Source organism: Callospermophilus lateralis, chromosome 1 (assembly GCF_048772815.1).
Source record: "Callospermophilus lateralis isolate mCalLat2 chromosome 1, mCalLat2.hap1, whole genome shotgun sequence".
Classification (NCBI taxonomy): Eukaryota; Metazoa; Chordata; class Mammalia; order Rodentia; family Sciuridae; genus Callospermophilus; species Callospermophilus lateralis.
The window spans coordinates 115,318,179-115,331,810 of NC_135305.1; positions in this window are offsets into that span (position 1 = coordinate 115,318,179).

The window sequence follows — 13,632 nt, forward strand, 5'->3', positions numbered from 1 at the left end:
TCACTCCCCCAAGAGCCTTGGGGAGAGGCCCGGCTCCTTCAGCGAGGACAATTATGTATTTATGAGGTAATCAGCAGTTGAAAAGTCCCCGTAATAGTGACTGGAGCTTAGCATACAAATAAACGGAACACCATTAAGGACATTTGGTGGCCACTGGGGTGGATCAAGTCAGCTAATCGCCCAACGCACAGCAATTAAGTCAATTAACCATTTAGACATATGCTGAGCCATTTCCCGCTCGCGGGAGCTTCCTGGGGCATCTGCGAAACTGTGCCACTTATTGATGGAGCAGCTCCTGGTGGTCGGGGCTAACTGGGGTGACGGGAGCGAGGGCAGGCTGGTTAGTAAGGGGACATTTCCCCTCCAGGTCTCCGTCACCGTCTGCCTCTGTGCCCGGGCAAGTCCTGGGCGAGTCCCTGAGGGAAACCTGGAGAAGCCATGGTGGGTGATCCAGCCAGGTGATCTCAGCCGGGGGACCCAGAGCCCCACCAAGAGCATCCTGCCTTTAAAGATCCCCAGGGAGCGCAGCTCCACGGTGGGCCTTCCTGCTCGCAATGCCCAGCTTTTCTGCAAATGACTTCATCTCTGTGGGCCTCAAGGTTCTCATCTGGAAAATGGGGCAAATAATGCTGGGGATGGGGGGACAGGGACTCTTAGATCAAACCGGCCCGACAGCTGAGAGGCTCTGGTATCTATCACCCTTTTGCAGAAGGAATGAAAGGGCTCTGCTCCAAGTCACCAAGCCAGTGGCAGACAGGGAGCCCGGGCCTCGGATTCTGATTCAGAGTAGCTTCGGCCTCGTCTCACCAAGACCCCTGGAAACTCTGGAAGAAAACGAAGCCATCCTTCTGGGTGTCCTTAGGGTGGAGAGGTCAGGTGTTTGTTTCCTTCTTATCCCAAGTACTGCATGCACCCTTTCACAGGCATTATGTGATTTAAGTCTCACAAAGAAACTCTGGGAAGTGTGTCTTTCTTATGGAGAAGGGAAGGGCTCAGAAAGGGCAAGTAACTCACTCCAGGTAACACAGCCCAGAAGTGGTACAGTAGGGATTTGAACCGGGGTCTGGCTGTGTCTGACACTTTTACACCACTGTGCTTTCCAGTTCATGCTGTCTGTGTGCCCTGCCTGATTTTCTCCACGTGGTACCCCAGTTTGCAAGGCACTGGAAGCATCCCAATTGCTAGCGTAACCTGGTCTTTGGAGAGGGGCCTTACCACCCTGCCCGCCTGGAGCCCCAGCTGTCACCCTCTTCTCCTCTTATTTCCACCCCAGGGCTCCCAGAAGGCAGCAGGTCCTTGGCTGGGGATGGCGAATTGGCCAGATGGATCCGATTCCCGAGGCAGAGACGCAGGCTCCCCAGCAGAGCTGTGGGCACACACTGAGCATGCGCAGGGAGCCCTGCCGCCCTGCCCACTTCCCAGTCTTCAGGCTCAGCCCAGCGTCGTCCCTGCGTGGGACTTTGGAAAACCCTGAAAACAGACTTCCCGGGGCCCGAGACATCTCTGATCTTTACGGCGAGGGAGGCAAGACTTTGTTCCTGGCAGCAGTTGGCACCAGCCGTGCCAGAAATCGGAAAGCCACTGCGAGCCTTGCCCGGGTTCCAGGGGGCCCCGAGGCCCAGGTCACTGGCTGCTGGGTCGCTTGACAGCCCCGTGGAGCGGAGGGGACGTTCTCTGCCTCCTCCTTCTGGACATCGCTTTATGGTTTAGGACATCATTTTTTTCTGGGATGCATTATCATTTATTTCATGTGGTCACACTACGACACATTTGGTGATGTCTGTTCCTGTTCATAGACCCACCTCCATGTCTGCTGCCCTTTCTCTCTGCAGATGCCCACAGTCCAGGGGTTGTAAGCGACCGACATGAAAACGAAGCCATTGCCTGTTGTGATGAATGGTAGGTCATGATTATGGAGCTGTGCTGTGTGCAAGAAGAAGGGCAGGGGACTACTACTGACACGGTCTAGCTTGCTGCCCAACGCCCAGCGCCCAGCGAAGTCCATCGGGATCAAGGTGCAGGAATTTAGATGCTAAAAGTCTCCATTAAATTGTATGCTTTCAATGGGTTCATCGTATGCTGTAGAAATTTCACTTCGATTAAAAAAAAATCACTTACATGATTCTGTAACCCACAGGCAGCAAATTACCCCTCCCCGAAACAGTCTAGAATTTACAGGGACAGGAAGGAATGTTAGAGATGCCGCCTGTGGGAGGTGGTCTCACGTCTGGAGGTTTCTAGGTGGGCGTGGCAGGAAGGGGTGTTCCAGGCAGAGGGCGTGGTATGACCACCAAGGAGCAAAAGGTAATTGGGAGCCAGGCTCAGTGGCGCATGCGTGTCATCCCGGCAGCTTGGAGGCGGAGGCAGGAGGATCCTGAGTTCAAAGCCAGCCTCAGCAAAAGCGAGGTGCTAAGCAGCTCAGTGAGACCCTGTCTCTAAATAAAACATAAAATAGGGCTGGGGACGTGGCTCAGTGGTTGAGTGCCCCTGAGTTCAATCCCCAATACCCATCCCCCGCAAAAAAAAAAAAAAAAAAAAAACATAATTTGGGGATATGGAGAACCATGAGCACTAATGGGGGTGGGGTGGGGAGGGGTCCAGGACACAGGGGGCCTCAACTGCTGGGGCAAGATGTTGCGCGTCATCCCGAGGGCCCTGCAGATAAATCCTTAGAGTGCGTCAGATGGGACTGTGCACAGAAATGATCTCAGGCTGACTCATGGGGGCTGGCTTGGGTGGGCAGCATAGAAGCTATTTCTAGTGAAACAAGCAGCCACGAGTTAAATATTGCAGAAATGCAGAGTTGAAAAAGAGAACATTTCTTTAAACCACCCTTCTTTTGAAGCCTTGATAATACACATGCTTAACTCAGTTACATAAATTGGATGGTGATATTAGTACATTTTAGGAATCTGTGCTCTCTCTTAACAATTTAGCATGGGCATTCCCAGAGTTCTGTCATGTGATCAGCCTTTTGGCTCTTTTTGATGGTTGCATAATATTCCACCATATGGATATATTAAGTTGAAATTGTAGCCATTTTGGTTTACCTAGGGGTCCCTTCTTGATGGACAATTAGGTTGCTTCCATTTCTTTCTATTCCATTGTTAACTTTGTCATAACATTGAAGATGTATTCCTAAGCCCATGTGTAAGTATTGCCTTTGGTAGATTCAGAAAATGGAATTATCCAGGTCAAAGGGTAGACAATTAAAAATTGTGATGGGTTCTACTAAAGAGTAAGCGGGAAAGTGTCCCATTAACATCCCTACTGAGAGGAAACTGACACAGAGAAGGTATATTGACACAAAGATACTACACCATGAACAACCACAAAATCTTAAGGTATACAACAAAAATATTTCCTTCTGATCTCCACAAAAGCTGCAGCTACGGTGTTCAAAGGTGTCTTGCACATCTTGCACCTCCTCATAAGCAGCGTGCATGGTCAGTAAACAGAAGTTTGCCGATTTCACCATTTTAAACCACAGTTATTCAGACAACTTACTTTTTTTTCTTTTTCTTTTTTCTTTTTTGGTCTTTTGATACCAAGGATCAAACCCAGGTATGCTCAACCATGGAGCCACATCCCCAGCCCCCTCTTTATATTTTATTTTGAAACAAGTTCTTGCTAAGTTGCTGAGGCTGGCTTTGAACTCGCCATCCTCCTGCCTCAGCCTCCTGAGCTGCTGGGATTACAGGCGTGGGCTACGACGGCCCGGCTTCTTTTTTGCTAGTGATGTTCAGCTTGTATGAGGTCTTTATTGTCCATGCTTATACCTTCTTTGATTTGCTGACCATTCACATATTTGTGAGTTTTTTCTATTTACTTTTATTCCTTTATTTCTTAATAATAGCCCAGAGCTCTTTCTATATTGCGTTTGATAACCCTTTGCCTGATGTAGAGAAAAAAGTATTTTCCCTCTGTGTAGTATGTCTCTTACTTTTTAAATCTGTAAATATTTTCATTTGATGTGGTCTGATCAATCCCTGCTTTCCTTTACTGCTTATTATTTTGTTTTTATTCTTAGAAACATCCTCACTATTTAAGGTCATAAAAAGCTAGCTCACACTCTCATCTGGGGGTCGTAGAGTTTTATGCTCCACAGTTAACGCCAATCCATTGGGAATTGATCTTGCTGGATGGCCGTGGAGTTGCAATTGAACTCTGGCTTTGTTCTCCGAGAGCCAAACAGTTGTTCATTACTACTTGTAGAGCACTCCTTTCCCACTGCATTGGAAGGCTGCCTTCATTCCACCCAGATTTTACAAACCCTCAGGTCTGTTTCTAGACTGCCTTATTTTTTAAATTAATACGCAATAATGGGCTGGGGATGTGGCTCAAGCAGTGGCTCGCTCGCCTGGCATGCGTGTGGCCCGGGTTCGATCCTCAGCACCACGTACAAACAAAGATGTTGTGTCCGCCAAAAACTAAAAAATAAATATTAAATTAAAAATTCTCTCTCTCTATTTTTCTATCTCTCTTTAAAAAAATATGCAATAATACCTCTAATCCTCCCCCATGTTCCACTTCTTGGAAGCCAACTGTACTTCTGATGAAAGCCTTTTATGTGTTTTCATCCACCCATCCATCCATTTACTCATCCATCCGTCCATCCATCCATCCACCCATCCATTTATCCATCCACCCACCCATCCATCCATTTACTCATCCATCCATCCATCCATTCATCCTTCATCCATCCATTTATCCACTCATCCATCCATCCATCCATTCATCTTTCATCCATTTATTTATCCGTTTACCCATCCACTCATCCATCCATCCATCTTTCCATCCATCCACTCATCCATCCATCCATCTTTCCATCCATCCCATCCATCCATCTATCCATTCATCCAGGAGCTCACTCACTCACTTTCCCACGTTTACATTAGTTCTAAGAAGTTAAGTGTCTCTTTGGAGCAATGGTATGGAATCAGCTTCTACCAGTTGCTCTCTGCACCAGAAACTGGGCGCAGCAGGTCACTCCAGGAGGAAACTGAGCTCAGGAGGCTGAGCACCTGCCCAGCACCCCTGGGTTCAGAGCACCCAGCTGGGCCCGAGGCTGGCTGTGACTGGAACACGCTGCTGACCTTGTGTCATGTCTGCCCCCCTAGATGACGCATCTGCCATGTGCCCGAAGGTGACCAGGAAGTACACATCTCCCTGTGGCCCCAATTCTGTCCCCATCTAGAGGAGATGGGGGAAGGAAGTCACTGAACAGACCATCACAACCCAGTGACTAAGGCTCTGATAAGATGGTGACACCCAAGACCTGCTCCAGTCTCCAGAAAGACGACTTCTTTTACTATTTTTTTTCTTTTTTCTTTCTTTCTTTTTTTTTTTTTTTTTTTGCATTTCAACAAATTAAAAGGCCTATGTACAGGTGACACGTGAAGGTCCAGAATCAGGGTCTCCTAGCCGCGTCCCCTACCATTTGCAAAGGCTATGGCCACCGATATGGGGCTGCCAGACTCCGGGCAGACGTCACTGGAGCCGTGGAGGCAATAAGAGAAAGAGGAGAAAAAAAATCAACACCCTTCAAATCGGCCTTCTGGGCCCCATAGCTTCTGAAAACCTTGCCATCTGTCCACCGGAGCATGTTCCAAAGTTTTAAGTACCTTTTTTTTTTTTTTTTTTTTTTTTTTATGAACTCTGTTAAAGTTAACCTGGCCTCAGAATATATGGGGGAAATCTGCTATAAATAGAGGTAAATAGAGATTGTAAAGATAAATAACAATACCAGCGTGTGAGCAGTGATAATGTACTCTATTTATGGCCCGACAGTAAAAAGGGACGGCCGGCGACCGGCGCTTTAATGACTCACTTTTACCCTGGCAGCCCGGGCTCCCTGTTAGGCTGCTAAAGATTCAGTGACACAAAAAGCTTACAGATAATTAAATATTGATTTTTGTTTTCTAATCCTACATAAAAATTGTCCTGGGTCTCCCAATGGTGGTTTTTATCTCACCAGGACCTGGGAGAGGCCAGGCCGTCTTTTAACCCTCTTGGCACCCCTGTCCCCCACGGTGCCCGGGAGGGGGCGTGTCGGGGGCCCGCGTGCCCGGCTCCTTCCCTGCGCTGTGGGCGCCCTTGAAATGCTTGGTAGGTCTCGCACCGGGTCCCTGTCGTCGTTTTGCACCGGGATGCATGTTTTTTTTTTTTGCAGTGATTCTGGGGACCGGACAGCCTAAGAAATGTAGAGCGGCAGTTCTGGAAAGGACTGTGCCCAGCACGCTCGCTCCATCTCCTGCCCGGATTCTTGCCAGTCTGTGCCAGGAACTTGTCTGGGAAGCGGGCCAGAGAGAAATTTGTGATGAGAACAGTTCTTTTCCCACCTTCTGGTCCCTTCTCTCTCTCTCTCTCTTTCTTAAAAAAAAAAAAGGCACCTCATTGTCATTTTGTGTCTGGAGTGTAGCAAGGGACATCTGGTAGGGTGGCAGTCTCTGGCTGGCTGGCTGGGAGCGGGGAAGAGAGCGTCAGAGAGGAGAGGGCCAGATTGGAGAGCCATGTTCAGCCCTGGGGTTGCCAGTGCTTCTGGCCTCAATTTCCCCGTCTGCAAAATGGACATATTAATTGTGCACACTCTGCCTGTCTTCCTGTCCCACCAGGGGAGCCCAAGTTGACAGTTAATGAGGATCAGCAAAATACCCAGAAGAGCAGCCAGGCTTACTTATTGCTCACCATGCACCTGCCTGTTTTCACAAGCTCCGAGAGGGGCTAACCAATGTCCACTTACTAAACCCTTCGCAAATTCTGACTCACTTAAGCTTCACAACCACTTCATGGGGTAGGCGCTGTGGTTAGCATCTTCATTTTACAGACGGCAGCAGCGAGGCACAGAGAGGTGAAGTAACTCAGTCAAGACCGCGCAGCCAGGAAACAGCAGAGTGGGACTTTGAATCCTCCCCTCTGGCTACAGAGCCCTTTCTCTTCACCTCTGTTCGGGACGCTGTCTGGTTCTGCAGGGCTGCCCCTACACGAAGTGTACACTAGGCATGTGCAGGCTCAAAGCGGCCCGAGTAGTAGTTCTTAAATTTTGTTTTTAATGGATAAATAATGACTCTAGCGGTGCCGGGGGTAAAACGCGGTGATTGGACACAGGTTGCAGTTGAGGGATGCTTACATCGAGCTTTTGAACACCCTCGACCTGCCCATCACTTTTCCAACTGTGATACACTGGAAATTCAAGTCTGTAACCAAGGAATCTCTGCTTCTGCATGGACGCACAGGGTCCAGCATCTCCTGGAGGCTCTGGTCAAGAGGCACAGGGCAAAGTGCGGCTGGAGCGGGGCCGGCCCCACCTGCTGCAGTCCCCACCCCTCCTGGTCACCTCTAGAGCCCAGGGTCCACTCCCCTGCACTGCCCAGCATCATGCCTGCTCCTGGCACACACACTGCCTCCTCGCCCCTGGGCCGTCTCTGCGCCCTGCCCAGGTGCACGGTCTGTCACGGAGGCTGCTTCCTGGTGGCTGTGCAGGTCCTGTGTCCGCCGTGGGGGCTGCATGTGAATGGGATCGTCTGTTCTGTGGGTGGGGAGGCAAAGGGATCCAGAGGAGTGTCCAGAGCCCTGAGGCTCCCTCTATGCTGGGGCTCCCACTGTCCTTCTGTTCAGCGATTCTAGGAAGCTCTGCTCAACGATGTCAAATTTACAATTCTGAGATTCTGTGGTCATTTACCATTCGGACCACCCCAAAGTTCTGGGTCTTTTACTTCCGAAATTCAAACTATGGTGAAGATTCTCAGAGGACACAGAGCTCAGGATTTTAAACTGACCCACTTCCTGCAAAATGCAGTGACCAGAACCCAGAATGCTCACCTGCGGTGGCTCCCGGGTGGGAGGACACCGCAGTGCCGCCCCGTGGCTCCGTGAAAACTGTGAACTAAGCAGCAGACCCAGAGGGGCCCCTCGGTGGCAAAAGGAGGCTGGGGTTTTTCTCCGACCGTTTAATCTGATGCCATGAGCCCTTCGTTTGCTAATGGAATCAAGGCCACCAAACCAGAGAACAGAGGTTGGCATCTCACTTAGAACAAAGCCATCGTGCGAACATGGGAGTCAAGAAACGAATTTTAGGAATGCTGCACTTGTTATGAGAGTATAATAGAGAAATCCAAGCCCACGTGTCCCTTGGTCAGGGGGTACTTAATGTAAATAACTGCAATGAAGCCAGGCGTGGTGGCACACACCTATCATCGCAGTGGCTCAGGAGGCTGAGGCAGGAGGATCGCGAGTTCAAAGCCAGCCTCAGCAATAGCAAGGCGCTAAGCAACTCAGTGAGACCCTGTCTCTAAATAAAAAATAAAAAGGACTGGGAATGTGTAAAGTTCAATTAGATTAAAGATAGTTCAGCCTCTAAGGACAGGGCCCGGGGGTTGAATGATTTGGAGCAAGAGAGGATTAGATAGAACAAACTCAAGTGGCTTCAAGTGGAAGGAGGAAGCGTATTTCCAGGACATGGAAAATGTCACTGTATCTAACAAGAAATCTGTCTTCAGTTCAATCTTGTGTGGAAGAGAATCTTCTCAAAGCCTTTAGAACTGACATGCTTGGACCACAAAAGCAGGTGGCTAGTGTATGGTCCAGTGTTCATTACTATAACCAAATCCTTGAGGTTGGGTACTTTTATAATAGAAAAGATTTATTTGGTTCCCTGTTCTGGAGATTTAAGGGCCCACACCTGGCAACGGCCTTCTTACTGACAGAGCGCCAGAAAGACGGTCATCACATGGCAAGAGACAGGGTACGCACACACGTCTCCTCGGTCTCCTTCACAGGCAGCACCAATCATAGGGAGCTGTACCTGAGGACCTGGTCTAACCCTTATGACCTCCCAAGGCCCCATCCCTAAGCGCCATGGCCCAGTTAAGTTTCCACCCTCCTTACTACGCCCAGAACAGAGGAGGGGAGTCAAGACCACCGTTCTCAGCCTGGCTGCTGTCGACCCCTGGGGCCAGAAGGGGCCAGGTAAATCTTTGTTGTGGGGACCATTGCTAGAGCTGGGAGCTTAAAAGGCCCCCCAGGGCCCACATGTTCAAGGCTTGGCCCCCGGAGTGGCTCCTGTGGAGGTGGTGAGCTTGCTGAGCTGGGGCCTGGTGGGTGAGGAGCTGCTCAGTCACTGGGGCTGTGCCGTTGGAGGGAATAAGGAGACCCCAGTCCCTCCTCCTCTGTCACACACTCCCGCCATCATGCACTGCCCCACCACAGGCCCAAAAGCAATAAAGCCCAACCACATGGACTGGAACTTCCAAAGCTGTGAGCCAAAAATAAACCTTTTTTCTTAATAAGTTGATTATCTTGGGTATTTCATTAGAGTAACAGAAAGCTGACCACTACAACTACCAAGGTGCATCCAAAGATCCCTGGCCTCTTCCCACTAGATGCTAGTAGCGTTCCATCCTCAATTTTTTGGAGGGGAGATAGGTACCAGGGATTTAAATCAGGGGTACTTGACCACTGAGCCACATCCCCAACCCTATTTTGTATTTTATTTAGAGACAGGGTCTCACTGAGTTGCTTAGGGCCTCACCGTTGCTGAGGCTGGCTTTGAACTCACTATCCTCCTGCCTCAGCCTCCTGAGCCGCTGGGATGACAGGCGTAGGCCACGGTGCTCTGCTCTATCCTCAATTTTAACAACCAAAAATATCTCTAATCATCACCAGATGTCCCCAGCAGGGTAAACTCAAGACCAACATGGAATACATCAACAGAGAAGAGCAGAAATGGGAGAAGACTTCAGATTGTTCTAGAATACAGTCTGGGACTCTTAGCCACATCCAGATAAAGAAGTCTATTAAGGATTAGCAATTCGTATCAGAGTTCCACTACGTGGGCCACTTGGAGTTTGTCAGTAGAGTTCTGCTCTCAGAGTGGAATCCAGTCCTTCTCCAAGAATTCTTTGTGTCCAGTTGTTAAGTTTCAGTTGAAGATTCCTCTAGGTGCATTAGATCCAAGTATGCCGAGTAGATTCTTCTGGACGAAAACTACCTCTCTGGGAGACCGAATCAAGGAGAAGCATTTCTCTCTGAATATTTTTCTACTGGTTAAGACTGGAAAATGCCTGATATGTAATCAGCAACAAACATGAGACAAATCCTGAGATGGATCTCGTGGCAGAGCTCAGAGGTGGAATTTACTCTCCAAGGAAAGGTTGGGAAAGAAGTCCTGTCCCACCTGCTAATTCGGGGCCAGGAGGAGCCCTGTCCTATAGCACTGTGTTAAGAAGGATTCGCAGGGTGCGTCCCTGTGCAAAAGAAATGTGATTGACAGAGGAGCCTGCTGTGGGCTGGAGGAGGAGCTCTGGTCACCAAAAGGGCAGGCATTGGCCCTCTGATCAGGCCAAATGGGTGATCAAAAGGCTGCTTTAAATACCACGTGGGGCAGGATTGAGAGAGGGGAGAGTCAAAGTAAGAACAGAGACACACCAGGCCTTCTGCCGGCAGGAATTCAACACAGGGGACCAGTGGAGCTGCTGTTGGTAAACCGGAAAAGCCAAAAGGCGATACTGAGGAAATACAGAGGTGGAAACTGCAGGCAGCAGCTCCCTGCTTTGGGCTGAGAGAGCCAAGGGGAAACGTCCTGGAGAAGGGACCAGAACTCTGTGGGTGCTCACGTGCTACCAGAAGGGACCAGGCAGAGCGTGGGCAAGGGGACATGAAGAGGCGGTCATCCTCGGGGGGGTAAATCTACCCGGGAACCAGCTGTCCCGGCCGAGGTGAGGAACCTCCAGGACACTGCCCCAGCAAGTGGGGACCAGCCTGGCTCTTCTCGGGCTCCGGCCTCAGGCCTCCCTCTAGCGCTCCCTGTGGGTGGGGGCTCACGCAGCCCCCCAGACCAAGCAGAGATTCAGGCGCTGGCCCCAGAAGGCCGAGGCCGGGAGCCACGGATTGGGGGATGGGGTGGGGGAATAATGGCAATAATCTACACGATTCAAACCTCAGAGCGTGAAAGAGCTCGCCCAGAGCTGGGTGGAGGCCCGCCGGCCTTCTGACCCCAGGCCCCTGCGCCAGGGCTGCCGGCCAATCACCTAGAGATTGGGAAGCTGGAGACTCGGGGCGATGGTGTTCATCTTACCCCTCTGCAGCCCCCAGGGGACTTTTTTATGCATTGGCCACTTGGCCTCCCTCCTTTGAGTTCCAAGGACCAGAAAAAGGGTATTTGAGCCAAAACCCCCGCCTCTGTCTCGTGGAGGTTCCCGCAGCACTGGGGATGGCGACCACTTGGGTCCAGATGGGCTTCCCAGTTTGCTCACCCGGTGTCAGGGTGGAAGGGGTGGGGTCACGGGTGGGTGGGCCGAGCGGAACGTGGGCGGTCCTGAAGGGCGGTGGCCCCGCCCCAGAGCGGCACCCAGCCCCGCCCCTCTCTGCTGCCTCCCCTGGCTGCCCGGGGCGCAGAGGTGCAGGGCGGCCCGGGACTTGGCCTCTTCCTCTTTCCTGGGCCAGAAGCCTCCTCTCCCTCACTAGCAGACTTCCCTCTCTGTCACCTCTCAGGTTCCGTGGAGCAAAAAGAAAAGAAAAAAAAATTCATTTTTGTGATGCGCATTTCCGCGGAGGGCCCAGCCGTTTTGCCCAAGAGAAAGGAAGACAGACTCCTTGCAGAGCACCCCCTCTTCGGGGCTCCTCTTTTGTACTGAGCCACACAAGCCCCTTTTGTGCCGACTGAGCCAGAGAAGACCCTGGGAATAAAAGTGGGACTTGATTTTATGCTAATGTATGTAAAGAACGTGATGGTGGAGTCCTAGGTAACACAATGAACTTAACTTTTCCTCCCTCTTTATTGAATTATAATGACTAGTTTCCATAGCAATTACCATCACCTTGCACATCGCCAGAAAGATCCACGGCACCATTTTCCAGTCATCCCTGTAAACATTCCCACTCGCCCTCCGTGTTCCGGGGAGACACAGCCCCCTCGGCTTGGCAGCAATTGGAGCGCACATTTCAAGAGATTAATAAAAGCCGACCGGGGTGTTTTTATTTTCTAAATTCAGCCCTGGGTTTCCTACGCTTTCTCCCCCAGTTACTTGTCAGACAGAGAGGGAAGGAGGCAGGAGAGGACAGAAGAGAGTGGAGTGGCCCCTGAGTCCCCAGGGAGACAGCAGTCCTCTGGGAGGGGACTGAGGGACACTTGGAAGCTCACTGTCTGTGCGGCCTGGGGTCTGGGAACTGTGACTGGGATCTCTAGTTGCTTCCCGGGTCCTGGTGGGTGGACAGAGAGGTGGGAATCTGGGGTCCCCCCTGCACAGCCCCACTTCTGCCAGGGGCTTACTTGAACTAACTTTCCCTGTTGGCTTCCCACTTGCCTTTGGAGGGGACAGATATTTGCCCAGCTTCGTTCCAGGTGGGAGGTGAGGGAAGACAGCCTCAGGGACCCGGGTCAGCTGCAGTGGGTTCAAGGTGTGGCCAGGGTTGGAGCCCAGCTCTCTGTCCCCCACCTCGTCCTGGGCATCAAGTAGAAGAGTTGAACTTGGGGAGGGCAGCAGAAATCACCATCACGTGCTCCAGTAGACAGACACCCCGGCTGGGCTCAGGGAACCCCACAGACAGGTTTCAGAGCTCCCAACCAGAGGGCCCCCAACACCTTTACATCATTGGCTCAGGGTCCCCATCTCCCCCTTGTGTGCACCCTGAAGGGATCAGAGGAAGGGAGGGGACCATGTGGTTGAGACTCCAAGTCCCAGCACCTGCCCCAGCCTCCTGTCCGTGTTTGTCCTATCCTGTGTCTGGGGACAAGGGACTTGCTCTCCCTCTGACTCAGTTTCATTATCTCTGAAACGAGGCTCGGAACCCAATGCAGAGGCATTTGTGAGGATCCAAGGAGTGGGCTAGAGTCCGGCTCTCACTCTAAGGTGCTTTAGGGTGGCCTCCCTGCACCTGGGGGGCAGCAACCTTGAAGGGGTCGATTAACACCGTGAAGCCCCGGGAATCTTGCTGTGAACTGAGCAGGACGTGCCGGCTGTCCAGAGCTTCCTCTCTGAAATTCAAGGGTTATTGGATTTTTAAAGCAAGGCTGGAGAGAGGGGGAAGGGATGGGAGAGAGAGAGAGAGAGAGAGAGAGAGAGAGAGAGAGAGAGAGAGAGAGAGAGAGAGAGACTAGGTAAGAGCATATGTCAGAAGCAGAAAGAAAAAGACCCCAAGTGACAAGAAGCTCTAAGTTCACCAAAATGCTTAACCAAGATAAGGAGGATGTAACGATGTTGGAGAGATTGTTAGGAGATTAATAAAAGTGATTAAGGGATTACGACTTCTTGGGAGAGATAGTGAAGGGACCTCCAAGGGGAGAATCTCTCTGCCCTCTTCTCCGCCTCCTCCCTGATTTCCCAGCCGCCATCCCAACAAAGCCGTCTCCGTCTCCGCAGAGGCTGCCGTGGGATCCTGCTTCAAGCCCTCGCGGACGTCGGAGGGTCTCTGTGCCACTCTGGCACGCTGAGCTGAAGGGCCGGGTTTCTCTCTGGGAATGGCCAGAGGAGTTTAAGGGACTCCTCGGAGCCTGGGGTGGGGGGACAGCCGGGCTGTGCTGAGCGCAGCAGTCCCCCATAGGGACACTGGCCAACGCAGCATCCTGAAGACCAGGGGGTGGGCTCACAGCTGGGACCCTGGGGCTGCCCACCTGCCCACGGAGCCTAGGCTATT